Source organism: Poecile atricapillus, chromosome 20, assembly GCF_030490865.1.
Source record: "Poecile atricapillus isolate bPoeAtr1 chromosome 20, bPoeAtr1.hap1, whole genome shotgun sequence".
NCBI classification, from domain to species: Eukaryota; Metazoa; Chordata; class Aves; order Passeriformes; family Paridae; genus Poecile; species Poecile atricapillus.
This window is the reverse complement of record NC_081268.1, coordinates 7692438-7719604: the sequence shown is the minus strand read 5'-3', so window position 1 is coordinate 7719604 and position 27167 is coordinate 7692438.

Sequence of the window (27167 nt, the reverse complement as noted above, 5' to 3'; positions counted from 1 at the left end):
CAGGGACCCAACCTCTTCCACAGAGCATGTGTACAAAGGTACAAATATTCACAGCGTTTTGAGGTTTAAATTAATGCCTCCGATTTCTAATGGTGCTGAATATGAGCTGTTTGTAAATGCCTGTTTCACAGGTCTGAAAATTTAAAAAAGGTGAGTTTCCACTGCTCTTTGTGTGTGGGTATGTGTGCTTTCAACAGCTCTGTTGTGAGGGACCTGGACTGCCTTCTCTCCTCTCAGAAACAGCTGAATTTCTGAAGAGTAACAATCAGCATTCACTCAGGCTTTTAAACCCTGCATTTCCTAATTATGGGTGCAGGAAGTTCTGTTGAACCTGTCAAACATTTTCATATCTTCTAAGGTGCAAAAAGATTAGCTGAACTTCTGATGGTATTATTCTACTCTCTCCATGAATTAACAGGGAGCATTAATGAAAGTGTTCTCCAGTGTCACTGGGATGGGATCCATCTCATTTCATCAACCACCTGTGGTTTTAGATCTTGTCTGGGCTGGTTATTCAGGATCTATCTAAAGGCTGTGCACAGCATTGTCAACCCCACAATGGTTATTTTCACACCAGCTCTGGTATCCAGCTAGATGGGAGCAGTAAACTGTCTGCAACAGATGCCTGTCGTCCTCTGGATGCACCTCCAGACTAAACCCCTAAATTCTAGTTGGCTACATGTAGATCAGAAACTTTTCCTCCAATTAATTAACAAATTAATGAATGTCTCAGTGGCCTGGGGGTAAATGTGACATATCCTTGGTACTCAGCAGAACATGGGTGTTTCCTGAGCAGACATCAGTTCTTCCAGTCCTTGCACCATCCCTAAAGGTCATATCCCTGAGAAAGAAACTGCCTGACAGGTTCCCTCCTTCTGCTTTGGCCTGAATGCCAACCAGAGGAGGCTCAACCCAATAAAAACAGGTTTGGAAAACACCAGGGATGACACTGTGGCCACATTCCTGCAGGCTTTCATACAGAGCTTCATTTCCATTCTGATGTTCCCTTTTGTGCCCTTTCCATGAGATTCCTTTCAGGCCAGTGGAGGGTACCAGCTCGGGTGAGAACAAACAGGTGTAATGGTAATTCTGTGTCCTGTGGCTCTTTCCTGGCCCTTTGATCATGCCTAACCTCAAGCCTTTAATTGCAGCAGGGGAGCCCTGCTGCTTTTCAAATACTTGGATTGCAGATATGAATAAACCCAGAGTGCTGTGAAGCTGTTTGCTTGGGTGTCTGATATAACTGGCTGGAACCCCTAAAGCTCCTTGTAAAACCAGCAGAAAAAGACTTGATAAAAAGAGGAATCCATGCCAGGATCCTGACTTATCTGTTTCAAATCTGGACAAGCTAATCCTTCCTTGCTGGCTACAGAAGGAGCCGAGGAATCTGACCCACTAAACTTGGATGCCCAGGATGTCTCACATGAGTCAGTGTGAATGAGAGATGATGCATTAAGTCTTTATTAGTATCTGACAGCCTTTTGATCATGGCAGAGAGCAGCTACAAGTAAAGACAAGAGGGTGGGATGGGTGCCAGCCTGTCTGACTCTGGGTTTGTTCCAGCACGTCTCAGCTCATGGCTGTCCTGCAGCCTCCTCTCCACAGACCTCTTCCTCTGTTAATTAACAGACAGATTCCCAAAAGTATTAAAACTGTGCCTTCCTCTCCTAGAATTTAATTTCTCTAACTTCTCTCAAAATAAAGTTTCTTTTTTGCTGTTGCCAAGATAAAGATTTTTCTTCCACAAACTTCATCCTCTTTTTGTTTTCACTTCTCCCCGAGCAGCAAAACTCTACCAGGCCTCAGAAGAGAGATTCTCCTCCAAATCTGTTCCTATCTGCAGTCTTCACACTCAAAACCTTGCCCTCCAGAGCAGTATTTTCCTGGTCCCATGCTGGGAACCTTCAAGCTTCTAAAAACTTTGTCCAACCAAGGCCCCCACCAGGCTTTTCACAGCTCAAATGGAATTTTTTGTAGAGCGCAGGGTACCAAATTTCTCTCCTGAGCAGATGAGATTTGTGACTTCCACTTCAGGGCCCCAGAGGTCTAAAAATCTCCCCAGATAGCCCTCTCTGAAGAGACTGCCCTCTCCTCATGCAGGCACTGATGTTTGCTGCTGTTCTGTATCATTCTGAGGGTGTAATCATGGAATCATTAAGGTTAGAAAAGAACTCCAAGATCCCCAAGTCCAACCTTTGACTGAATACTCTTTTGTCAATTAACCATGTCACCAAGTGCCTCATCTACTCATTTTCTGATCAATTCCAGCACTTGGTGACTCCACCACGTCCTGAGGAATCTGTTCCAAGCCATGCCACCCTCCTTTCCCACTGGGAAGGATCTGGATTTTGCCCTGGCTTTTCCTAGTTTTCCTATGCAGGATTTCCTTTGTGCCAAGCAGGAAAGATGCCTGGAGAGGGGCACAGGAGGGAAAGCATCCAGAAAACCTCGGGAAGTGTTTTTAGGGGGAAAGCATTCCCACAAGGAGCCCTATTTGACTGGTGGAAAATGTCCTCTTCATTGATAGCAGGTAATGCAAAGCACACTGCCTGCAGCTTTTTCTTTTAATGTAGACATCTGAAAGTGACTGTATGATGGAGGGAGAGAGGGAAAGGTTATGTGTCTTTGCAGGCCCAAAATGGCAGTATAATGAATATAAAAGCCATCCTCTCCTCCTCTAATATATTCACTCGCCATTCCACCCTCTTTTCTAGTGACTGTAAACAACATTTGTCATCAGCAATGGGCTACTTTTCATTATAAAACTGATCTGAAAACTACATTTTTATTTCACGTACATCAGCAGTGACAGGAGAAGAAACAGGCAAGGGGAAAATATATGTCCCTAGCAGGAGAGGGACCTGGGACAAGCGTTGCCTGCACAATTCTGGGATCATTCATATGTCTGGCCTCCAAGACAGAGGATGGTCTAATGCCTCATTAAATCCTACTGAGCCAACGATGATGTATGGGATCCTTTCAATCTTCCACCAAGTAATGCAGTAAAAAATCCCTAATTTGCACGTTTAATGCATTCATTAAGCTATTAGTCTTTCAACAAGAGATTTAATAGCAAATTAACAGTTTTTATGAAAGAAAAAAACAACAACAAAACTCCCCACTTAGTAGAATTACTTTTGTGTCAGAGCACAATGCAGGGTAATGGGCAATTAGGGGTTTTGGAGTGGAGGATGGGAAGATGGGTTTAATTTGTGTTTGGTTTATAATTAGCTGGTGCTTGGTGCTTGGAATGAAATGAACTGGATCCCCTCGATGTGGAAGACACTGACTTGGGCAGAAAGCATGGGGGGTGATGAAATGGAAGAAGATGGGAGGAGCTGGAGGGACTCAGAGATTCATCCCTGAAGATCTATTCTCATGGGACACATCTTTCCATGCCCAAGGAATATTTCCTTGGGGCTGAGTTTGTGGTGCCTTGAGATTCATGCAGCTCTTCCTGCACAGCAGCTGGCAGGACAAACTCCTCCCAGGCACAAACAGGTACAGTCAGAACACTTAAAACTCAGCAAAGTTGCTTTCTCTCTGTTGAAACCTGTGCTCAGAGTTGAGCAAACTCTCGAGTGTTTTGCCTAATAAAGACGGATTGTTTGTTTAGGTCCAAAGCCTGAATTTCAGGCTGCGTTCAGCTTGGCAGATATGTGCCAGTGCAGATGGCTGGCACAGGGGCTGTTTTGTAACTTTTAGTTTGTGTAAGTCTCTTGGAAAAAAAGAAAATAAAAGTCTTAATGAGAACACTGAATTCCGAGGAAGAGTTTGGTGAGGGAGAAAGAGAATTGCAAAATCAAGTAGTTGTCTGAACTTACTGAGAATAAATGATACTTTACTTGAAAAGGAAAGAAAGGAGTGGAGCTGTGTTTGTTTGTTTGTTGATTTTTAAATGTCATTTCTAAGTTTTCTATTTCTTTGAAAAGTCAGTTGACAGAATATTGAACACCAAATCCACAGGATTTTGGGCCTCTTTTTCCTATTCACGCAAACTTTAGGGAAAAAAAAGAAGTCTCTTTTATTTTTTTAGTTTTTTCCTTTATCAGAAAAAAAATTCTTAAAGGGATCCTACACTGAGCTTTGATTTTCAGCTGGAGTGAGACAGAAAAAGGGAGAATAGTCTAAAATCAATTTCTTAAAGGTCTGAGGAATCATAAATACAGTTTGAATCAATATCTCATGTGTGAGAGTTTGTATGTGTGTGTGTTTTCCCTCACACACATTTATTCAAACAACTGCTTTCCCATAACAGAATAGTCAATTCCGTAGATATAATAAATTGGCTTTCCAAACTGGAATATTAACATCAAGCAGTGGATCTTTACATTTGCTTTTCCAGAACTTTTCTCTCCACAGAGGTTTGTCTTCAGTTCCTGACACTGATTTTATGTAGCTGCTCATGCATTGACATTCAGGGCAGGGAAACACCCCTTATATATAATATATATATTATATATATATTATATATATTATATATAATATATATATTATATATATTATGTATATTATATATTATATATTATATATTATATATTATATATTATATTTATTATATATATTATACATATTATACATATTATATATGTTATATATTATCTATTATCTAATATATAATATAATATATATATATTATATATATTATATATATTATATTATATATTATATAAATATATGATATACATTTATTATATATAATATATTATATAAATATATAATATATATTTATTATATATATATATAGTAAATATATACATAATATATATGTATTTTCTTTTGTCAGATTCTGAGAACCTGCCTAAAATGAAGCATGTGCTTAAGCCTTGTCACAAGTAGGTAATGCAGCAACATCTCAATGTCCTTGAATTTCTGTAGGTGAGGCTGAGTTAATCCTTGCATCACCACGGACTCATAGGGCAGTTTTCCTGCCTAAAAGTTCAGAAGGATCCTTAGGACACGAGGCTGACCACGCTGGCACCCCAGAGCACGGTGTTGTGTGAGCTGCTCCTCCAAAATTTCTCCAGAGTTACAGACAGGAGTGACAAGACTTTGCACTTCATGGAGGCGCAGTTAGAATTATCCAGCAGCATGTGCAGCTTGGCTGGGGGAGCTCCTGGCAGAACCAGAGGTTATTCCAGATGTTTCAAAGTCAGAGATTCTGGGCTGTTGTTTAGCTGTAAAAGCAGAGGCACAGAGCTCATGGCTCAGCCAGGGAGGCTCCTCCCTGGAATGCAGCTGGGCTGTTTTAGAATCATAGAATCCTAAATGGTTTGGGTTGGAAAGGACTTCAGAGCTCATCTTGTTCCACTCCTGCCATGGCAGGGACACCTTCCACCATCCCAGGCTGCTCCAAGCCCTGTCCAGCCTGGCCTTGGGCACTGCCAGGGATCCAGGGGCAGCCACAGCTTCTCTGGGCACCTGTGCCAGGGCCTCACTGCCCTCCCAGGGAAGGATTTCTCCCTAATACCCAAATGTTACCCACTCTCTCTCTCAGAGTGAAACCATCTCTCCTTGTCCCATCTGTCACTACTGAAAGGTGCTGTAAAGCCTCTCCAGAATAAACAACCACCACTCTCCCAGCCTTGCTTCATAGGAGAGGTGCTCCCGCCTTCCAGTAATCTTTATAGTCCCCTCTGGACCTGCTCCAACAGGTTTCTTCCCATCTCTATCAGTTCCAAAGGGCCCACTGCTCTAATATGCAACAACTTTCTCAGGCATGATGCTGAAACACCACTTTGGACATGGATCTCCAGGTCGCAGTCTCCTGCCTGTCTGCTCCCCTGGCAGCAGAAGCAAGGGATGCTCTCAGTGAGCCCTGAACCTGTCAGCTCGTACCTTTCATGCACTGGAAGCCAAATGCTATTTTCCCACTAGTTCCTTTCCCTACCTTCCCCCATGGAGCCACTCCAGCAAGGTTGGGGTGGACTCTGCCATGGCCAGCGCTGTGTCCAGAGGTCTGTGGCTGCTGGAACCCGTGACAGGGGACACGGAGCCTCATGGCACCCAGCTCTCTGTGGGGAGGATGCATCTCAGTCTCATCATGTCAGCTTTTCCTCTCCAAGCAGCTTGGTGTGTGGGCTGCTGCCTGCTCTCTAAAAGCTTCTGAGATATTTGTAGCTGCTCTGCTTGTTCTGATTTTGCTGGAACAAAAATAATTACTGAAAGGACAGGGGGGGGGAAAGAACTGTATGTATGCGTAGATGTATATTCAGAAAACACAGTTTGAAGTGTGCCACAGGACTGCACTGGGTTTTAAAGGGATGTCATGAGGGAGACAGCTTTTATCTTGCTGTACACTGAAGGTCATGAATTAGGAAAACACCACCAGAGAAACATTGCAGGTTTTAGAAACAACACCATGACCACAGCTCTGCCCTGGAATTTCATTTCAGTCCCCTGTGTACCTGCAGTGGTAAGGAGGTGAGTCCTGCCAATCTCTAAGGGTTATGGGTGAGTGTATGGCTGGAGGGCTGATCCATACAGCTAATGCATATTGCTGATATAATACTGAATATTTCTTCTGTCTGGCCTTCAACTTTCTGGGATTAATTTCACACATGCAGAGAGAACTTGTGACTTTCACAACTTTTACTCACCTGGGTGTAATGACAGATAAGGCAGATGTGGCCATTTCCCAACTTGCCCTGGTGCTGTGACTAAAGATATTTTAAACCCTTCCAACCTCAAATCAAAGAACTGTTTTAAATTTAATCTCTGAACACTTTCAGCTGAGTTTAAGGGTGAAATTTTCCTAATGGGAGTCCTCAAAAGTGAGCTCAGGTGGGACTGAAATGAAGTTTCAGCTTTTGCAATGGGTCATATCCCAGGAGTTTAATTCTCCCTGTCTTGGGCAAACTTAGCAATCACTTTGCCTCTGAGAGATCAGCAGCAGAAATTACTGCACACACGTGCCTCCAAAATCTGTCTCCCTCTTATCCCTCCCCCTCTGAAGCCCAGCAAAAAGCTGGGACTGGCACAGCCAGCCTGATGTAATTGAATTTCCCTGCTTCTTGTGTTATATTTTATCAGGTGATGGCTTGGAGGGACAATGCACAGAGCTGCCGAGGAGAGTGGCTGAAAAATGGTGTGAAAATGCTGATAAATAGCTCTAAATGAAAGCAATTTTAGCAAGAGCACCTGTAGGCAACCTTAGTCTCATTTTTGGTGACTATCACTGCAAAGTGGGAGCTTCCAGCAGCAACAGGCACACAGAAAGGGAGGTCCCACACAGCACCTGAGGCTTCAAGAGCCAAAAAATGCCTTTTCTTTGCCTTGCAATTGAGCTGGGTCGAATTAGTGGCCAGATTAAAGCCCCAAATCTCTGCTGCTGACCCATTCATGGCTTCCTTTTCCCTTGTTAATGGGAAGTAGATGAAGGACATTGGTGTTAACAGCCCTGGGTGACACAGCTTTTCCTCTTCATATTCATCTCATGACTGAAGCAGAGGTGAGGGGCAACCACAGCTCCTGGCAGTTCTGGATGCTGAGACAAACACCTCCAGGGCCAGGAGACCACGAGAGAAACCCAGACAAACACCTCCAGGGCCAGGAGACCACGAGAGAAACCCAGACAAACACCTCCAGGGCCAGGAGACCACGAGAGAAACCCAGACAAACACCTCCAGGGCCAGGAGACCACGAGAGAAACTCAGATTTTGGTCTCCTCCATTGTCCTTCAAGTTTCATGCAGCTCATTCTGAGATCAGAGCAAGGAACCCATAAGAGGTGCAGCTAAGACCCTACCACATCAACTGGTCACTGGTGGGTGGAGGAAAGTTTCTTTCCAGGTTATTAACTTTTGATATTTGGATTGAGACTAGTTTTGAAGCTCTTTTGAGATACACTTCACACAGGAAGAAATGGCTGGGAGGGTTTCTAGGCTTGCACTAATGGAAACGACATATGGAAACGTGAAGATAAAAGTACTTTTTTGTTTGTTTGGGTTGTTTTGGTTTGTTTTTTAGGTTGTGTTTCCATTCAAGGATACATGGAAATAGCTTACTCCAGCTCCTTGTACTTAAGGATCCATTTGTGCTGCTGCCTCAGCTCCTCCTGTGGAAGGCAGTGAGTTGAGAGAGTGATTTAGACACTGTTAACACAAACGAGAGGAGACAGGCCAGTACTTAGCACGACAGACTCCTCGGAAAGTGTGGACAGGGAAAAGCTGTTTCTTTTCTCTCTGTCGTTTCCCCTTTGCAGACTGCAGAGGAGAATTTCATAGCAGAATAATTCAAGGAGCAGGAACCCCCAGGTAATTCAGCTGCCAGTCCTTACAGTGCGTGCCCTTTGGGGCACAGCTCTGTGCAGATGTTGTGATCCAGTGCATAAAACAGAGGGGATTGTGAAAAATGAGTGACAAGGCACATTCTAAATATCCACTGCAAGAATTCAACAGGGAAACCCAGAAAACACGAGAATGAGAGGGGCTGAATGGTAAAGTTGCTGCTTTGTCCCATCTGTGTCCTAAAATAAAGGAGGTATTGGAGGGTGAAGTAAAATGGGTTATGGGGCAGTGGGCTGGCTGTAAACCACCTTTAAAGACTAAAAAACCAACAACAATTCAGATCCATAAGGTCTGAATTAAAATCTAGTGTGGATCTCCTATTTTTTGCATCAAATAACCACGTTTAAACCTAATTCTTAGAAGAGTATTTCAGTTTAAGACCAAGAGGCAAGAAATGGCTCTATCTACTAAAGTGAGATTCATCTCTGTACACTAGAACACAAGGGAAAAAAAATCTTTGCTGTACATGTTACAAATTTATTTTGGGTAAACTTATGTAATTCATGAATGAATGTATTTCTGCTTGCTCTCACTTTATAGGAGCAAATCTGACTTTGATAATCAAAATAATGTTTTTCAGATTAACTTGACCTGTGTTACAGTGTCCAGCTTTTGGGTAGACAGGAGGAATCCCTCCAGCTGCACTCAATACCCTGGGTAGCACCTGAATTTCTGATTAGAGTGAGTAGCTCTTTTTTTAATTATTATTATTATTTTCCCTCCCCTAGAATTTCTGAGGAATAAGATTATTCTCCTAACTCTAGAAATGATTCCATTAATATTTCTGAATATAACTGATTACACTGACACCAGGGAACTGGCTGGAGATTCTGGGATAAAACAGAATCTCTGGTGTAATTCTCTAGATTAAAACCATCAGACAAGAAGGTTCATTTAGAAAGTCAAAAGGAGAAATGTCCTGTGACAACAGAAAAATCAAAGTATTCCAGATACCCGCTTGGGTGATGAGTAAATCTATAAAGAAAGGGACTGATCAGCAATGGGAGCAACATCTCAGATGAGCTGGGGAGATAAAGTGAGACTTGTAAAATGTCAAGGTTTTAATTTCCTTGTGAAGGAGAGCCTTTGTAGAGGAAATTAAAACAAACAGTAGAAATTCCTTACCCATAGTAATAAGGAGTTTATAATAAGAAGCACTGACACCGTGCAGGAAGAATGGGACCAAGTTAGAAAGTGATCTGCATTTGTCCTCAAAACAAAATGAATAATTTTCTTTCAAATTCAGTGAGGATGTTGATAACAACCGTGGCAAGGCAGGGTGTGAATGAGAAGAAGTTTATGGACATTTAAATTACTCTAGCTGAGGTAAAAGTAAAATTCAAACTTCTTGATGTGATGATAATGAGGAGAACAAACTGCTTTTGTTTGTGATTTCTGAAAGAGCTCTTCTGCAGAGTGTTGGTGCAGTAGCTGGTTGACATTATTCAATACAAGAACTGTAAGCACATGTATTTAAAAAAAAAAATAATCAAGGCATTTGCAAGTGCATTCGTGTGACCTCTGTAGTTTGCAAAACCAGCTTGGAATGGCACAGTCATTAAAACGGTGTCAGATGGATCATAACACATTTTCTGAGGAAAGATCAAGAAAGAACAACCTGGTGTCTTGCTTTGAGAAGTTAACTAATTTCTGTTTATTTGGTGTAATTTAGATCTGTGTCCAAATAAGCCAGGAACATTTGAGACATACAGTATGAGAAATTCTCACTAAGGCAGAGGTAGGTAAAGTGAAGTTAAATCTGATCAGAAGAGTGTTGCAAAAAGATAATTTCTCCTGGAAGGGAAGCATTTCTGTGAGAGTGGTTACTAGTGAAATTCTTCAAGCAGCAGTCTTGTCTGATCCAACTTCACATTTCCATTAACAATGGAAATTACCAGTGATGAATGGTGTTGGAAAAATCTGGTATAAACTGGGTGGAATTTATTCATGCTAAAGTTCTAATGAACACTGGACAAGTGACCTGAGAAATCTGTGTAAGAAAAACAAAGTCTGAGAGGCTGAGGAATAGCTGGAGATGTTAGACAAGCTCAGAAGAGTGTGCTGAGGGATCAGGATGTGATGGAACTGCACAAGAGGCAAATTCTAAGATGCCTCGGGCAACGTGTGTCTAATAAAGCAAGAGAAATGGAAATATTTTTGTATCAGAGCTTGGTACACATTAATCCACAGTGCCAGCTACAGCTCCAGACACCCGTGCCTAATGGAGACTAATCCAGATAAGAGCAGGTACAGAGAGGGACTGATGGGATAATCAAGTGGATGGAGAGGCAAAGACTGGAATTTTTAAGACAAGTAAACAACTGCTGTTGCTAAACAGAGTGTTGAGGGGTATGTGAAAAAGATGAACAGAAGGATTCAAAATGCCAGAGAAGGAGATGATTTGTTAGCTCAAGGGTAACATTGACACAAGAAGAAATGAACGTCAACAAGCCACGATTAAATACAAGCTGAAAAATATAAGCAGGCAACTCAAAGTCAGAGGAGAGAGCAAAGCCTGTCCAGGGCAGAGAAAAGCTGAGGTTCTTCCCACCAAACTACAGACACTGAATGAAGGTATTTACCCTTGTGATTTATCATATTAAATACACCCTTTAATTAATGTGAGGAGCCTCCTCCAGGGTGTAACTCAGATCTTGGGTGTGTTGAATCAGCTCAGAGGGGTCTATCCTCACACTGACCCCAGGGCTAAGGTTATATCCACTCCTGGTTCCCCAGATCCATAAAGAATGATGGGTGACTCTGCAAATGGAAAGGCCCAATTAATTCTTTGATGAAGGATGATTATTTTAAGGCTGTTATATGGAGTGCCTGCACAATATCATAGATTACCTGCAAGAGCAAATCACAGTTTTGAAGGCTCAGTTCTGCTTTAGATCAGATATCACAAAGTTCCTACGTGCTGATGTCATATGGGATACCTTCACAGCCAGCCTTGTCCTGCATTTAATGTTCAAAAATGTTTCAAAAGGAGGGTTAACCTGCCACAGATATTTTGTCTTAACTGTGTGGAGTCTCTGGATTCTGCATTGAATTATAACATGGGCTCAGGTGTCACAGGAAATCATGGGAAGTTTAATTTTGGGAAGAAGGATGGGATGGTCAGAGTGTCCATGGGCAATAGGTTTTGTATCTGTTGGTTAAAGTGCAGAATTATTGAATTCCAGCTTCTAGAAATGGAGTCTAGATTTATTACAACAAATTTTCTTAATTTTACCTGGATTTCTGAGCTGTTTATAGCAGGGGTGAAGTGGTACCACTCTTTTGGCTGTGGGTGATCCTATCACCCCTCTATTCCACAATGGGTAGTGACGTCTTATTTTGGGATATAATAGTGTGGCTGTCTCCTGATGGTAAAGAAATTACATTCCATTCTCTCCAGCCTAAGCAGGTCAAGCCTCTGTGACTATGTTTTCTACAGCAAAACATTAAAATGCTCCTTGCCAGGCCTCTCCCTGATCTCTTTCTCCACTGTGTAAAGTGGTGTTAATTTGAAGGCATTTTAAAGAACGCAAGGAAGAAAAGTGCAAGTGGAAGTTTGAGGGCGATGGGGCCTCCAGTGAGTGTGAGGAGGAGGAAAGGGAATCTCGATAATGCTGCCCTTCCAGGGATTCTGCCATTAACTGATGCATTATTTTTCTAAGCTCATTAAATAACCCTTAGAACTGTGAAAAGGTCAAAAGAGAGGGGAAGGAGCTGAGGCTGCCTGTGGATTTTTGTTGTACAGCAATTTCCTGACCAAGCTGAGGAAGGAAGAGGGGGATGGAAGAGTCAAGAAAGGAGGAGAGAGAAAAAACTGCAGATTTTTCTGTTGATCTTTCTATGTAAATGTGTGTTTCTCCTCAGAATTTTCATTACAGAAGTCATCTTCCAAACCCCATTGTAGCTTACCTGTAGTAGCTGCTCTCTGGTGAAGCCACAAGCTGTTGTTTACAGCAAACAACAAATTGTAATCTTCTTTGGATCAGCTTAGACATGGGGTTGATGTCTTTGGCCATCTCTGAATGTCTGGGGCAAGAATTATAAGTATTTTATTGTCCTTGCTCTAGGAAGCTCAGAATCTCTTTGGAAACACCACATGCAGGAAGATCTGAGGATCATTTGTCACTTTTTAATGGGTTTGTATTTTAAATCACATTTCAGGACACACAGATAGGTCTTTGGAAGTCACAAACTTTCTAAAGAGATAAGGAGAGAGAAGTACAGAGGAACAAGGTCTTCACTGATGCTGTGGGAGCCTGGGACATGAGGAACATCTTTGACTCTTCACAGATCTGTCCCTTAGGTACTGCAGTCAAATTCACCTGAACAAAGAAAATGTTTCCTTTTAACTGCTTGTTCTTTCTTAACTCATGAAAGAGAAGATGCTTGTTTCCTTTCTTTTCTTGCTTTTGCTTTGCATTGCAAGGTGAGTTTCCAAACTGAACTAATGGAAAAAATCAAGGTTAATTCTGCCTGATCAAATAAGAATCATGAAGCTCACCCCTTTGCAGAGCAATGGATGGTACTTTTTATGATGTTAATATGACACCAAGGTGAAATGTGAACCTGGAACATCATGCAATCAAGAGTTTATGATCAATCAGTGAGCAAAAAACATCATTTGGGTCCACTCCTCAAAGAAACTCTCCAAAAAACCCCAAATCCCTAAAACTTTTTTTGTACAATTCACTGAGACTCATCCAGTGAACCAAACACAGCCCCTGCCACAGGATTTGATGCACTGTTGTTCCCTTCTTCGAAAAGAAATTACTCAAAAATTCTGCACAAATAAGAATCCAAGCAATTGGATTATATATGAAAAAATACATTGTGTTGTGACATTTAAGATTTGGGTTTTGTCCAGAACAAAAGAATATAAAGTACAAATTTCTGCCCTTTGCCTTTAGAAAGCTGGGAAAACGTGTGTTTATTTATCTCAATGCAGAAATGGTGTGAAAGCCTCATTTGTATGGGTCAGAAAGAGAACAAGGTTGTTTTCTAAATTCAAGGCTATTCCCATATAGGACTAGATTTTAGTAACTGGAGTTCTTGTGCATGAAAGTGAATCCACAATGCTGCTGATGGGGTCTGAGTGTAATCAGTTCTCCTGTCTGGGTGTCACAGCACCCCATTTTGCCTTTTTTTAGGCTTATTAATCTTATTGCTCTGCTGAGTGTGCAGGAGTCGGACTCTGCAAATGCAAATCCCAGGAGTAATTTCACTCAGCTCCACGAAACACATTTGTCTTTGGCAGCCCCTGAGTAAGAGCTGTTTTGGTGTTGTCAGTGTCCGGTGCAGATCTGGTCTTTGCAGTTTCTTAGTCCTGGACCAGGGAAACACAGGTGAACAGGTAAAATTCCATGTCCTGCAGGTCTGTGGGTAGATCCTGGCCTGTAGGATGGGGTCCAAGATCTTCCAGGGTTCTTCTTCCAAGCCACATGCACAGCAAGAGTGAATGGAGACAGCACAGGGAAGATTTGATTGCTTGACCCTAACAGGGAGTTGGTTCTGCCCATCCATTTCTGCCCACAGAAATCCCAGAGAGTGGTTAACCTCCATTTATCCACCATAACTTCACGCAGCAGCTTCTGTCAGGGGTTTTGAGCACTCAGAGCAGGGAAGGGATGCTGAGTGTTTACAAAAGGATCGAGATTGAGGTCAGTGGGATTAGGGTGTTCATCCTTGCTGGGCACAGTTACAAATCCCAGCTGGCACTGCTTGTCTGAGCTCACACAGAGCAGGAGAGCCTTGTCTCGGGTGTTAGGACACGGATTCCTCCACCTAGGAGAGTGTGAGGGCACAAGCAGCACATCTGTAAAGCGGGGGAAGTGTTTGGCAGGCATTTCCCTTGGGATTAGCACTTGAGCAGAGCGGTGTGTGGAGCCAGAGTAACACATCTCTATTTACTGAGCAGATTTTGCATGTTCACTTGTGTGAGCGAGTAAGTACAAGAGCGAGAGGAGCTTTTCCAGAATTGGAACAGTTTCTTTGTCAGTGCTGCGACTCCTCCATTTAATTCCACAAATCTGCTCTAATCAGAGTGCCTTCACCCATCAGCTGAACCGAGAGCAAGCACGGGAGGGAGGAAGCATCTCTCTCTTTCCAGCTTTCTATGTTCTCAGGCATTGCATCAAAGTGGCACAGAGCCTCCTGGGAAGGGGATTTGCTATCACTCATGTCAGTCCCAGCCACATTATGTTTATGGATATGATAGGCTGAATACTAAAATTACCATTTGCACAAATGATCCCACAATTCCTTCAGGCCTACTGTATCCCTTTAATAGTCCAATCTTTCAATAATGAAGTGGAGATCAGTCAGGACTCCCTGAAAATCCCATATTTTTCTTTCATTCCTCTCTTTTTATTTTTCCTCCTCCTCCTTTTTGGGGGGCCTTTTTATTGCACACATTATTTTCATCCTTTCTCTGAGCTGGATCCATTTACCAAGCAGTTTTAAGGGAGATCAAGAATGAGATTCTCAATATGATGTTAATACCCCAGAAGTAGCAACGTGGCAGACAATTCATTGCTGCTTGGGGCAGTGAGTCATGCAGAATTCAGAAGTTTGGGAACTACACACAGAGAAGAGGGATGCTATTCCTGAGGCCTCAGGAGCAAATATTGTGCAGGGATGATACCTGAGAAAGCAGGCTGTCCTTCTTTAGTGCTCTTCATTGCATGTCCTGCTGCATCTCCTTCCCATGATACTTCCTGAAGTTAATATCCAGGGAAAAAACAGCTGCCTGATAGTTCTAAACCCAAGAAATTATAAATTGCATAAATCAAATGAAGGCTTGGACTGAGGTCTATGCCAAAACAAGGAGGGTTTGAGCCACTTAATTTTGTTCTTAGAATGGTTCTATTAGAGTTGCATTCACCTGTTTCTCAGGAAAATAAAAATTGCCTGAGAATCAAAATGACTTTTTGTAAAGTGAGTTTTTAAAGACTCAGCCATGGTTAAAGGGTGTAAGGGAGAGTTAGTAGGAGTGGGATGTGCAGAGCAGGTTAGAAGATAATTTTAAATTTGTCTGACAAATAATTCAGTGGGCATGGACAGAGACTGAAATCATTTCTATGGTCCTTAACACAAGACATGGTCTGGAGAGGTGATGGGAATGGGAATCCTGCTGACAGGAACAGAAATTCCTGTCAATCATATTTAGCAAATAGTCTGGGGAATTGGGAGCAATAAAGAGATTGTGTCCTAGGAAGGAATGGTGCTGTGTGTGATGTATCCTGAGCCACAGGCTGAGGTGCTGCCAATCCATAAAGCTCTATGAAAGCCACAAATCCCTATAAAAGGGGCTTTACGAAAAATATTTGGAAGAATTTCATTGCCTAAAGGGTCATCAAGCACTAGAACAGTCTGCCCAGGGCTGTGGTGGAGTCACCATGCCTGGAGGGATTTAAAAGATGTGAAAATGTGGCATTTGGGGACATGGCTTAGTGTGGCCCTTGCAGTGCTAGAGGAATGGTTGGACTCTCAGAAGGCTTTTTCAGCCTAAATGTTTCCATGATTCTAAGTCAGGGACCCGGACTCTCACTGGGGATTGATGGAGCTGTACCAGCACATAGAAATGGAAAACCTGGATCTGGCTTTTTCACTTTGTATTCATGCATTTGTTTATTTTTGTGTCTCAGCATTTCATGCTGTCCTCCCACTTCCCCATTTTTCTCCTTCACTCTCCTTCTGTTGCCTGCAGTACTTCTCTCTCTCTCTCTCTCTCTCTCTCTTTTCTCCTAAAATCTTCCTTTCTATTTTATTTGACACACATTTTTCTTTTACCCCTTTTCTCTTTACCTCCTTTCACATTAGTACGTGAAGGGAGGCAAAGAGAAAGTATTACTGCTTCCAACTAAAACATGGAGATGGTCCTGCTGAGGGGAGATGATGTCCTGGACATCAAATCCACCCAAAATTGTGGTCAAACCCATGAGATTTCAGGGTGAGCACAGTCCCATTCAGCCCCTGATCATCAAAGTGTTGTGCTCAGGGACAATTTTCTGCCTCCAAATCAGTCTGCTGATTTCAGTGGAAGGCTCTGCAAAGTACAGGAGGAAAGTGCAGAAATTGGGAATGTGAAACTCAGAATTTCAGCAGTCCCTGGGTGGAAGATTCCACTCTTAATTTGGGAAGCCCCCATCTCCCACCTGCATCTCCAAGGGCAGGTAGCTGCCAGTGTATTTTTTGTTATTTCCTCTGTTGCATTTGCTCTGTTTCCTTGATTATATTAACACAGCTCTTGTCATTGTGCTCAGCTGCCCATTTCTCATTTGTGCTGTTTGATGGGTCGTGGTAATCTGTGTGCACCCAGCCTGCTCTGGGATTTACTGATGGAGCTCCTTGTGTGCAGAGGCTGTTGGCACTTAAAGGATCATGGAAAGAAAAACCTCCTTGACCCTGGCCAAGCAGCAGAAATCTCAGCTATGGACAGAGGTATCTCCACCCTCCTCCATAAGATAGTCAGGAAAGAGCCCATAGGGGAAGAGGAAAGTGGAAAGAGGGGGAAGTAGGGACTTGGGGTGTTGAGGAGAAATGAGCTTGGATTTTGTGCAGAGGAACTGCTGAGAGCAGCCACCAGGGGCTGAGGCACATCACCTTCTCCTGGGCAGCACTGTAAGTGCTGGGAAATTGTGCAACAAACCCAAATTAAATTTAAGTGCCTAAAGCAAAGCACTTAAATCCATACTTAATGGCCCAATTCCCAGAAGAGTGCAGTCCATGGACCCAAAAGGCTCGCTCTGACACATGACTGTGGCCTTGAGTGTATTTCTGTGGGTTTTAGGATGAAGTATTAGAGGATGAGTTACTGCCATGCTTTAGCCACAGCCAGCAAATCGCTCACTCACTCTCCCTTGGCAGGATGGGGGAGAGAATTGGGAGGCTAAAGCGAGATAACTCGTGGGTTGAGATAAAGACTGTTCAAAAGGCAAAGAAAAAGTCACAAATACAAACAAAGCAGGGGAGCCCTTGGTGCCACGTTCTCCTGGCCCCAAGGGCTCCCCAGGGCCCTGCACAAAGAGCTGCCCAGGGTCAGGGGATGCTCTGCTGCCCGGTGTGGCTTGGCAGCACTCCACACCACCCAGGAACGGAGCTGAGCTGTGCTTGTAATCCTGCTGCAGGGTTTCAGGGGAGCAGGAGCAACAGGGCTGAGCTGAAAGGGATTAGCAGGAGCAATTTCCAGCCAGGGATCTTACTCAGAGATATTCCTTCATGGGTTAGAACACACCAGTCTGTGGCTTTTAGAGTCTCTGATACAAAGGCAATTATCAATGACCCAGTCCAGCCCAAGAGAACTGCAGTGCCTGTCACCTTTTACTCATGTTTGAATAGCCAAAAGTTTTTTTTTTTTAAAAACTACTTGTTCCCATTGTTTGACTGTTATAAAATTGAGCAGTTTGCTGCTGGAAGCTGAAAGTGTTTTGTACAAGGTTTCACAGAACCAGCTCAATTGAAATGAAATATGTCATGAAGAATAGTTAAATTGTTTTGACTTCATTTTGGTAATGGCAAAAAATTTTCTTTTGAGAACAGGAAAACACTTGATTTTCACATTTTTCTCCAACCTAATTTTTATGGATCTTATATTACATTCGGCATTAATTTTAAATAGCTTGTAATGGCATAGAGTGCCACACATTATGGCATTTTGATGCCTCCATGTGACTTTTTCTTTTAACACAATTTCTCTTCTGTGGCAAGGTTTGAGAACTTAGGCTGCTGCCTCCCATTCAGAAGAGGAATTTCCTGTAGAAATGGAAGTTCACTTTATTAACTACAACTACAACCCCAGCAGCTCATTCCCTTCTCAAAATACCCACCATCCTTCTGTCCTCTGTCTTTAGCACTTCTTCCTCATTCTTTTCTCCTTCTTATCCTTATACTCAGTTAAAATCTCCTGTGCTTCAAAGGAATACTGAAGGTGTAGAAATAAACCAAATGTAGTAGGAAGAAAATAAATGTGTGTATGGGAACTTCAGGGTTAGAATTTGTTCCAGTGCTCGGCCCTTTGAACCTTGAATGCTTTTTTCTGGGGACAGCAGAAGAGGACAGTGAGAGGATGTTATTGTTAAGAAAACCTTTCTCTTGATGAAATGCAGATTTCACAGGGACATTGAATTTTGCAGGGTTGTCTTTTGCAAGTCAAAAGGGAGAAAAAAAATCTTAATATTTCAATCCATTCATTACTTGGGACTGCTAAATGTTGGTGGAGACAACACCTGGAAAACCTCTCTGGCTGTGTAGCTAAAAAGGACAGCAGCAAACTTGTCCCTCAAATAAATTGTTTGCACTTTGTCTTCTCAAATACATTAGATAGCTATTTGCGAAGAGTGGAACTCAAATATAAACAAACACATGTAAACACATGTAAATATATGTATACACACACACACACTGTGTGTATTTATTCAAACTGTAAATTCTGTTTGTTGGCTACCAGTGAATTCATCACTTGCACAGACGCAGTGGGAGCCCAGGATATTTCCTCTAGCAGAGCCCACCTTTGCCTGCAGCCTGAGAGGTGATCATGTATTATAAAATTCCTGCTGCTCAGGCCCATCCCATTCCCTGATCCAGACCCTTCTATCCTGGTGAAAGGGCCAAACACCTTTGCTGGTGTGAAACCCATCCCAAGGACCTTGTGAGTGTCTCCCATCCTTCACGGGCAGCCCGGCGCCGCGCTCCATTTCCCGCAGAATTTCAGCTGCTCGGGTATTTATCAGGAGCATCTGTTAAACAATCTGGAGGGGAGCAGAGCTGGTGCCATTAGTGTGGGGGTGAGGAGGGAGCTCCTCAGCAGTGCAGAGAGCAGAGGAGATGAGGCTGTGCCTGCTGCTTTGGGCGGTGTCGTGACCTTGACTTCTGTTGATGAGCGATGCCGAGTGTCTCGGAGCAGAACTGACAGGGATAATGTTCCTCTGAATGGATGTGTTCTGGTCACTGGGGCTGGACAGGGATGGAGAGGAAGGATCATTAGAGAGACACAAACAATTAGAGCCTCACTGCTGAGTTCTCACAGAGGTACTGGCCATGAGTGTAGTGAAGAAACAAGATGTAGTGAAGAAACAAGTGTTTATCCCCTTTCCCCTAAAGGTCATCTTTCATGTGGAGCTTTTTTTGCCCTCCCTGACCCACTGTTGGTACTTTTGGGGTTCACAGAGGGTGAGCAATAGTGTGGACAAGAAACTGAAATCCAGGAAGATGATTAAGGATGCTCATGGAATGTAAATCCCTTTGCAAACAGAGAAGCTCAGCTGGACCTGCAAGGCTCCTGCCATTCCCCTGCTGGCCCCTAACCCCACGTGTAAATTTACACCCATAACTCCATGACCTTCCCAAACTTCCAGAGGCTTCCTGCAAAATCAACATCAAACTTCCAGTGCCTCTAGTTTTGTGTTGAGCCTGATGCACTCTGCAAGGTGTTGTGTAGGAATCCTCTTTGCCCAACCACCACGACACAAAAATGCTTGGCAGAGCAGATCCCTTTCTTTTACCTCAAAACCAGCCCTGATGGGATCACTCAGTGCCTATCAAGGGCTGTCCAGTGTCCAGACCCCCCAAAAACAGTCCCACCTCCTTTCTGGAAGGGAACTGGTTTCTAACAACAAAGTTTTGCCTATGACATATTTTTTTCTCTTTCCTTTTGGCTTCCACATCTGCACACTTCTAGAGTCCTAATTCATTTCTTTAATGGCCCTTCAGCTGTTATATTTTTGCTTGTCAGGGTGCTTCTTTAATTTCCCCCTCCCCTTATAAACATATCAAACATTTAATGAAGAAATAATGATATTTTCTCATGTCACTGCCTATTTTTCCTGTCATATTTGATGTGTTTGTAATGTGGGTGGACATATTATTTATGACCAAGGAAATTAAACATTATTTCACTACTTTTTTTTCCCCTAATGCAATCTGTGTCATCTTCCAGTTCCCAATTTCTTTCCATTAAAGTTATTGTCTTTGCAGTTCCACTTGACCGTTTGCTGTTGGTTTTGCAACAGTGCTGCCAGAAGATGCAGAAAAACATAATGGGGAAAAGAAATGGCATAATTTGCAGGAGATACTTTTCTCATCTCATTTAAATGAAGATCGTTTGTTCCTGGGTGTCAAAAACATCAAGAGCAACAAAAATATGGAAATTGGTAATTTCTTGCACTAGGAATACTTCCAAAACTTTGGAGATTCTGTCTGATTCTAGCAACTACTAAAGATGTGTCCAAGCCAAACTTCCAGCATAAAATCAAACCTCAGAAGCTTGAAATCTGGGCCTGAATTTTTAAGTCTTTGGCCCCAAATGCTTCTCTCATCTGCTGCCAGAACGTCCTCAAGACTGGGAGAGGAATCACAATCCCTAACATATTCCTTAATCATTTGGATGAAATACAGACAAAATGGAGCTGAACAAGGTGATCATGTGCTGTCTGACACAGCCTTTCATGTTTAGCTCTGCTTCTGCATTTTCCAGTCCTTCCATAACACACAACATGGGATGAGAACATGGGGCAGGAACCCTTTGAGCTCCCAGAATCTGCTACAGCCTTAAAAGACTTCTCAGAGGCTCTTGGATGGGATTTTTCTGACTCAGGAGAGGTGGGATTAGGTCTTCATTCTGAACTCATCCCGTTTGATTTTATTTTTCTGTGACCAAAGACAGATGAGCTCGTCTGGAGCTGAGGCATCTCCTCCCTCTTCACTGGTCACTTTTATTATGGGTGGAATTGCCTGTGGTGGGTGACAATTCCTCCAGGGACTCTAGGAAGCCTGGAGAACTTCCTGAGTCTTGTCTGTCAGCTTTAGTTTGTATAAAATAATGTGTATGATGGGGGACAAATCCCACCCAGTCTTTCCATCTGTCCTGTTCCTATTTTCAGCCACAACAGCTCCAGTACCAGTCTCCTGTAGGAATCAGAGGCGCAGGCCAGCAACCTCGAAAGCTGGAGGAATGAAGAGCACCCTGACCCATCTTACACCGAATATTCTTTCCCCAAAGCTTGTGTCTTTTCACACTTTCTCCCTTTTTCCCCTGCCTCCTTTGTGGTGCCATGGCTTTGTTTCACAGTTCCTACTCCTTGTATCCAACTCAAACCCAAAGAGTTTTCTATCACCTTTCCTCTTCTTTTCCTTACCCCCCACCCCCAAACATCTCAGCAAGACTGCCTGTTAATCTCTTCTTTTGCAAAGATTAGAAACGTGGCTTTTCTATGACCTTTCTGAACAATCAGGATCTTAGAGCCCCCAAGATGGGTCGCCATTATCTCATCTTTTCGGTTGTTAACAATGATTAAGCAGGACAAAGGATGTGCTCAGAGCTGTGGAGTTTCAATCCGTCCTCAGGGAGTACCTGGAAATAAAAGCAAGCAGAGTGGGAAAGCTCCTGCAAAAAGAAAGGTTCGACCTTTAGAAAACATCCTTGGTTGGTGCTTTCTCACCTTTTCAAATATACATAAGAAAAATTTGCAAAAATAGGCCTGTAAGTGCAGACACTGCCTCTGGACTGATTCACAGAATTCACAGAATTCCCCAAAGTGCTGCTCCCACAGCATGTGCCACTGGACCGAGCACTCTGGATTTGGGAAAACCAGGTCACAAACAGAAATGCAATTCCAAACTGTTATTTTTGCTTATGATCTATCTCACTGTCTGTCCGTCCATCTGTATGCTGTGATCTTTACAAGTTTTTCCCCCGGTTTTGATTACCTGAGTACAGCAGCTCCGAGCGAGGGATGACTGATGCTTCCTCCACTCCCGATCCATCTCACAGCAGAGCTGGGGCTCTTCAAGGTGCAATTCCTCTGCCAGCTCCTGTTTCCAGCAGTTTCTCATCCGTGGCTCACCTTTCCCAGGAATAAAGAACACCAGGCAGGGCCAGGTGAGTGAGCAGTGGGTGAGTTGCCAGGAGCGTGGGAGTTTTCCCATCCTGCCCAAGGATTCAAAGGGCTGTGGTTTGGTTTTGTGGATTCAAAACTCCTGCAGTGCTTGTGCAAGATCCTTGTGTTTGTCACGCGCTGCTGTCATCCCACAGAGGGCAAACAACTGAGCAAACAAACCAGGAATTGATTTGGAATCTGCTGTTGCCCTTCCTTGCCCACAGAACAGACACATCTCGTGAGAAGACCATGGGCAGAGGCTGTCTGAACCAGATCAGATGCCAGAGGAATGTGTACGAAATGAGCTGGCTCATACACACATTCACACTTGGGTATATAATGGGATGCCCACGGAGACACACAGAGACTGAGAATCACAGAACACTTCGGAAGGGACTTCAAAGATCATCTCATTCCATCCCCTGCCACAGGCAGGGAAAAATTCCACTATCCCAGGTTGCTCCAGCCTGGCCTTGGACACTTCCAGGGATCCAGGGGCAGCCACAGCTTCTCTGGGCACCTGTGCCAGGGCCTGCCCACCCTCACTGAATAAAAGTTCCCAATACCACATATCCAATTCTCTCTGTCCTGTCCAACAACTCTCTGCCTCTTTAGAGCATCTCTGCCAAGTGGCTGCAAGGGAAGCAAAGGCAAGGAGGGGAGTCATTAACAGAAAGTTTAGAAGAGAGGAATAAAAGATTTTTATTTTTTTTTTAAATGGGCTAAAGTGTGAAGAATGGCCTTTGTGAACAATTCAGTCATTTATCATTATTTCACTGGCATTGTATGAATTATACATTCGAGGTTATAATGGAGTAATATCTCATCTCCTTTCCCCCTCAGTGGGCACCGAATGAATGTCCAGGTGAGCTGCACTTGGGCCAGCACCATTCTCCTGGAGTGTCACTGTTCACCTCCCACTGCTCTCCTGAACTTCTGTTCAATAAGTGCATGTTGATCTTTTATCAATTTTTCTGGGTGTTAAAATTAATGACTAGTTAGAAAATAGCTTTTAAGGGTTTTTTTTTTTTTCTTATTTTTCTTTTTCTGTGTTGAAATAGAAGAGTGGAGGGGCAAAGAAGCATGGAAAAAAAGCTAGAGCCAAGCAATATGGACAAGCTTTGCAGTTAAGGTATAAGAGTGGTGGACACAATCTCTGTTGTAGTAGCTCAGTTGATGGGTGGGATAATGCTAAACTGGCTTAACTCACCAACATTTTTTTTGAGTGGTTTTGTACTTGCACAGTTGCCTGAAAAAATATTGGCTCACAGTCCTGATGTAAATGGAATTTGCCCCTTCAAAACTGGTGTTTCACTTAACAGAAAGAGCTTTTCCCCCAGGAGAAGGGTTGACTCAAACACACTAAGAGGGTTAATAAAAGTGTTCCTGCTGCAGGAGACTGGAGGAGCTGTGAACTCTGGTTTAAGAGGCAGGTAGTGAGGTGTTTGCTTAGCAGACTATCAGGATCCATCAGAAACTAACAGGAGCCATAAACCTCAATGGATTAACTTCCATCCATTTTGATTTCCAGCTGTATTACACCGTGGCTGTGTCACTGCCAAAATAAGAGGTCCTAAATAGAATAGCAATTATCTCAATGTCATTAATTCAGTGAGCACTTTTTTTCAATTTTCTCTGTTATGTGTTGACTCCTGCACCTCTTCCCTGCTCCCAGGTTTCTCTCCCTCTTCCACAGAGGTGTGCTTCCTCCCCCCAGCTGATCTGTTACGGAAATTGAGCCCTGGAACACTCCAGATTTTGGGAACAGAGGTCTCTGATGCAGGGTACGTAAGAAGGAACATCCTGTGTTAAAAAGAAAATTCCACAATGTACCCTAAGGAATTATTGTCGAATTATGTTTTCCCCTGAGAATCTCACTGAGCCTGACTCTCAGTTACACCATCCTCCTTCTAGGAGCAAGAAAAAGGTGGATAGAGAAGGAAAACAGGGTAGGAGCCTTAACCCAGCTTTGTGATCCTTCAACCCCAGGGCTTTAAAGACGCATGACATCTGCATTTGAAGAGGTCATTCCACTCAAGCTTTGTTTCTTAAGTACATCTCATTTACACAGAGCTCCTCAGCACCTCCACACAGACCGATAAAAGCCTGGCAGCAACGCAGAGATTATTTTGTTTGAATTTGAGGTTTTCCAATAAATACCTAGTCCATGTCCTTTCAAAAGTCAAAGGGTTAAAACTTTCCATCAAGGCAAGGTATTCCCCAGGCAATCTGCATCGAGGGCTCTCTGAAGCACGAGAACACTGTTGACCCAGACATCACTAAGTTCTCTGCTTCTGAAAAGTTCTGGCTGCTGATAAACCTTTGTCCTTTTTCTTTGATTAGCTTTACTCTGGCTGTAAATCCTATTTTGTTTTGTGCTGGGGTCTAGCCAAGGAAGTATTTCTATTAACCTGGAGCAGCTGGAGAGTAGCTGGCTCTTACCATCAGGGGATTGCAGCCTGAGTATCCTGTAACACTAATGCTTTCCACTGCTGAAACCCCAGCCTAAAAAGAAGGAGATCCATGTTCCCTATGTGGTTATTTTTCTACCCTGGAAGATGGCAGAATTGTGTGGGCAGGATGTCATTAGCTTAAAGATGGCAGCCGTTAGAATTTCCATCTAAAATCTGTTCCCACCCAGACTCCATGTCTGCCGTCTTTGCTGGGAGCTTTAATTTATCCATTCACAGAGTGGGAACATACTCCTGCTACCTTCATTACCCAATTGGCTTTAATTAAAAAATCTGTAACGCCTCCTGTCTTGGAGGGCTTTGAGTTTGGTATCCCGGTGCCAGGAGCCCTGGGAAGAGAAGGGGATGGCAGTCAGCTGCAAAGCAGCAATTCCCATGCTGGGAGCAGGGATGGGCTGTGTGCAGCACCCTCATTCACATTCCTGCACAGCCACCTGTGAGTCCCTGCATCTTCCACATCTCCTCAGCCTAAAGGAGGAAAGAGAGCCTGCTTTTACTCCCTGATGCTTTCTGCTCAGTTACAGCGTTTATTCTAAGCCTTCCTGCCCCGAGGCTGTGGAGCCTTGCTAAGTTCACTACCCTCATTACCAGAGCATCACAGCAAAAAGAAAAAAATCTCTCTCTGCCTGTGTCTTTTGCCCAGGGTCTGTGACATCCCTCCATATCTCACAGGTGTAAAATGAGCACCAAGTAGGCACAGGAAATGTTAAAAGCCCTTGTCCCTAAAGGCAAATTCTGTAGTGACTAATCCCTGGGAGAATCTGGGATTTTAAAATTGGTGTATTTTCTCCTTTCTCTTATCTCTACTCCCTCTGAGCCTTTTGCCAAGTATTTACCGTCCCTTTTCCCCTTTCCCTGTGCCACCTCCCCACTCTGCATAGCCAGTGCCCTCAGCCAGCAGCACTTTATCTGCTTCCAATGTAGCGTGTCCTAGAAAGAATTATAGCATTGCCTTTCTCTCGACAGCCAGTCATCTCTCAGTAACATACAATAAGCTGTACTTGGGCCAAAGGAAATGGGTTTAGCCTGGCGGGTAATTAATTTTCTCAGGGTTCAGTTTCCCACACTGAAATTGGTCTCCGTCTGATCAATTAGAAGAACATTTCGCAAACGAAACTGATTATGAATCATGGGTTTCAGCTCAGCTGTGGAAAACCTGATACATGGCTATTGGAGCAAAAAGTAGAGGGAAGCTTCAGCCCATTTATCCCAGCTACCACTCAGGAGTGAAAGCAACACTCAAACACACACCCCACTCCTCTTCAAGGAGGAAAAGATGCTGGGACTGCACCAGTTCCCAGCATAATTCTGAAAATGGTCCTCAAAGCTCCAGAGAGTTGTCTCCAGGACATGGAAGTTTGCCCACTGGCTGAACACTGTCCTGGGACCTCCCCTTTGAGCACTGGCAGAGCTTAACTCTGGCAGATTCTGTTTCTTTTTGATCCCAGACATGCAAATAAAAAATGGAAAAGCTTTTGGGTGAGGAGCATCCCAAGACATCTTTAATTCAGATGTAATGGCTTTGAACAAGGAAAGGAATGATCTCAGACATATGAGGTATCAGTATCACAGTGAGCCTCTCCTTCCCATTTTCCTCTGCTGATAATAGCCACAGAAATGATGGCAGCTGAAATTTAACTTTTAAGAGAGTGACATTTCCATTTTCAGCCCTGAGCAAGCCTGCAGGAGCCAGCTCACAGTGGGAGCTGTTACCCACTGTCCCACATCAATAAGAAGAACCCTCTCCATCCCCTCTGCCCTTCTCTCTGCCCCATGTGCCCCCCAGCAGCCACCAGAACCATTAGTTCAGTTTTTCCTGTGTCTTTAAACCATGCCCAACACTTTAAAGGAAATAAATAACGTCAAGTTTCCAAATGAAATTTTGCTGAGAACCCTCTTTTTCTCCTGAAAAAGCCATGACACTAAACTTTCCAGTCATCTCAAGCCTTGAATAGTTTTTCATTTGTGTCAGATTAACCAAGTTAAAATTCCCTCTCACGAACTCGGCATTTAGAGGTATTACGCCAGAAGTAGCTTAATAACTTTCACTTCAAAAATAAAGGAAAGAAAAACAGAGGGGAAAGAAAGGCATTTCTTGGCATCATGCAGAGTAAACAAAGAAATGCAATTTCACAAAGCAGGACCTGCTAAAGGGGACGTGCTGCAGACAGAGGGGGGACTGAGGCTGGACTTTGCAGTGAAACAAGGCTGCATATAAAAAATTCATCATCTAATATCCCAGGCAGCAACCCTGGCTGTTTTTATACACCAAACTGGGTCAAGCCTAGTGCCTGGGCAGGACACTCTCTAGAAAAAACTACATTAGTCAAAAGAAGTGCCACAGAAAGTGGTTCTCAGAGGGCAAGTGTGTACACAGTTCCTATCATTACATATATATATATATAAATATGTTACTATTTCATACAGCTCCTTTTTCCTCTGTCTCGCTGACATAGACCTCTCATAGAGAACTGCATTTGCAGAAATACTCTTAATTTGGAATTGAAATATGTAATGCATTTGCTATCTCACATACTG